This window comes from Mesoplodon bidens, assembly GCF_964165515.1.
Source record: "Mesoplodon bidens genome assembly, chromosome: 9".
NCBI classification, from domain to species: domain Eukaryota; kingdom Metazoa; phylum Chordata; class Mammalia; order Artiodactyla; family Ziphiidae; genus Mesoplodon; species Mesoplodon bidens.
This window is the reverse complement of record NC_138166.1, coordinates 55,962,506-55,965,577: the sequence shown is the minus strand read 5'-3', so window position 1 is coordinate 55,965,577 and position 3,072 is coordinate 55,962,506. Positions and strand designations below refer to the sequence as shown.

General features: G+C 36.8%; 1 long non-coding RNA gene across 2 annotated transcripts in view; it reads right to left on the bottom strand.

Annotated features, from left to right (window-relative positions):
* LOC308622495 overlaps positions 1-3,072 on the bottom strand; it is an 81,737-nt gene that overhangs the window by 71,174 nt on the left and 7,491 nt on the right. Inside the window, exons 2-3 of one of the 2 annotated variants that reach the window (XR_014016646.1) lie at positions 2,654-2,765; positions 1,910-2,026 (exon numbers count right to left, since the gene is read on the bottom strand). This is a non-coding gene — a long non-coding RNA (uncharacterized lncRNA). The remainder of the gene's footprint in view (positions 1-1,909; positions 2,027-2,653; positions 2,766-3,072) is intronic. The other variant, XR_014016647.1, reaches the window with a different exon arrangement.

Below are 3,072 nucleotides of genomic sequence, written 5' to 3'. Positions count from 1 at the left end.
AATGGCCCAAGATAGTGCATGTGCACTGTTCCTAAGTGCAGGAAGTCTGTGATGTACCTTACTGAGAATATATGTCTGTGCTTCATTCAGGCTTGAGTTCTTAGACTTGACACAAAAAACATGATCGATAAAAGAAAAAACTGACAAATTGAACTTCATCAAAATTTAAAACTTTGGCTGGTGAAAGGATGAAAAGATATGCTATAGACTGGGAGAAAATATTTTGCAAGCCATATATATAACAAAGGACTAATATCTGCAATTTATAAAGAACTCTAAACATTCAACAGTAAAATAACAAACAATCCCATTAGAAAATGGGTAAAAGACATAAAGAAACATTTCACCAAAGAGGATATAAATGGCAAATAATCATAAGAGAAGACATTCAACATCATTCATTAACCATTAGAGAAATGCAAATTAAAACCACGATGAGATATCATGACACATCTATCAGAATGGCGAAAATAAATAGTGAAAACACCAAGGGCTGGTGAGGATATGGAGAAACTGAATCATTCAAACATTGCTAGCAAGTGCTGGAAAATAGTTTGCCAATTTCCTAAAAACTAAACATGCAACTTCCATATGATCCATAAATTGTACTGATGGACATTTATTCCAAAGAAATGAAGACTATGTTCACACCAAAACCTGTACATGAATATTCACAGTAGCTTTATTTGTAATAGTCCCAATTGGAAACAACCCAGGTATCATTTAATGGATGAATGGATAAACAAATTGTGGTATATCAGTACAATGGAATATTTGGCCATAAAAAGGAATGAAGTTCTAATATATGCTACCACATGAAGGAACCTTAAAAACATTATACTAAGTGAAAGAAGCCACAAAAGATCACATACTACATGATTCCACTGATACAAAAATCCAGGATTTAGTAAGCTATAGAGACAGAAAATAGATTAATGGTTGCTTAGGGCTGGGGGATTGGGGTGATATGAATGGGGGGATAGAGGGGCAGAGGAGTAATAATTAAATATATGGGTTTTTCTCCTTGATGTGATAAAAATGTTCTGAAACTGACTGTTGTGGTGATTACTCATATCTCTGACTATATTAAAAATCACTGAAATTAAACAATTTAAATTGTATGGAATGTGAATTACAGCTCAATAAATTATAAGGTTAAAAAATAAATTTGTGAGGGCTTCCCTGGTGGCACAGTTGTTAAGAATCCACCTGCCAATGCAGGGGACACGGGTTCGACCCCTGGTCTGGGAAGATCCCACATGCCGCGGAGCAACTAAACCTGTGTGCCACAACTACCAAGCCTGCACTCTGGAGCCCGTGAGCCACAAATACTGAGCCCCCGTGCCACAACTACTGAAGCCTGTGCACCTAGAGCCCGTGCTCCACAAGAGAAGCCACCACAATGAGAAGCCTGCGCACTGCAACAAAGAGTAGCCCCCACCCAACACAACTAGAGAAGGCCTGTGAGCATCAACAAAGACCCAATGCAGCCGTAAATAAATAAATAAATAAATAAATAAATAAATAAATGCTTTAAAAAAAATAAAACTACAGAATTTAGGGAGTTCCCTGGTGGTCTAGTGGTTAGGATTTGGCGCTTTCACTGCCATGGCCCGGGTTCAATCCCTGGTCAGAGAACTGAGATCCTGCAAGCTGTGTGGCCTGGCCAAGATTTTTTTAAAAAAGCAAAACAAAACAAAACAACAACAACAAAAAACTACAGAATTAACTTCATTTAATATAACAACTGATCTAATTGGGTTTTACTCTACCATCTTACAATGTGGTGTTTTTTTTTCTGCCTGTTTAAGTTGTTTTTCTCTTTTTTCTTGTATTTTTTTAAAAAATTAAACACCATTTTGTTTTTCCCATTGCTTTGAAAATATACTATTTTAATATGATATATTACCTTATTAGTTTCCCTCGAAAATAGGGAATTCCCTGGCAGTCCAGTGGTTAGGACTCATCACTCTCATTGCCAGGGGCCCGGCTTTGATCCCTGGTCAGGGAACAGAGATCCCACAAGCTGCATGGCCAAAAAAAAAAAAAAAAGAAATAAAGAAAGAAAGAAAATATAACCTCTTCCTGGATAATGCAAGGATCTTAGAATATTTCAATTTTATTTACTTTTCTATTGACATATATGCTATTGCTGTCATGTATATATTTCAACTACAAAGGACATTACTATTTGACCAGTGTTCATTTGGATTCAACCACATATTTACCTATTTTATTGCTCTTAAACACATGATTGACTGGAGACATATTAATACATTTTTAGAGAGTGACACAATTAACATCACCATGCAAAGTTGTTAGAGCTTAACATTTATCAAGGGTTCATTATACAACTTGTGATTGTCGTTATCATTCACATTTTGCTCCATTAGGTTTTTGTTCCAACCTTGTGTATATTATAAAAGTAAATTTTTCAAAAATGACGCATCACAAAATTTTGAGTGAAGAATTTTTCAGTGAATTTTATGCAGATACTTTCTCTGATTGTCTCAGCAACATATATACTAATGTCTCAGAAGATGATAGTTCTTCGGAATATAGTTCTGATTCTGACAATGTGAATATTAGGCCAAGAAAAAGACAAAAAACCTTAGTGATTGGTTCTGATGTGGAAAGTGAAAATGAAACTCACGGTGCTGGAGATTGCTCCTTTGCTTCTACAGAAGAGTGGATTGAAGACAACATTTCATGAAAATTAGAAGACTTTACAGGTGTGTCAGGTGTAACTATTGAATGTAAATAACCTGCAAAGTGATAGTGAAATAACAGAATTAATTTTTAGCCAGCCAAAATAAAAATCGCCGGTCATGGGCATTAGTTTCTGCAAAAATCCCTTGGTCAATAATGAGTTAATCTCGGGACTTCCCTGGTGGTGCAGTGGTTAAGAATCCACCTGCCAATACAGGGGACATGGGTTCGAGCCCTGGTCCAGGAAGATCCCACATGCCACGGAGCAACTAAGCCCGTGCATCACAACTACTGAGCCTGCGCTCTAGAGCCTGCAAGCCACAACTAATGAGCCCGCATGCCACAACTACTGAAGCCCACGCA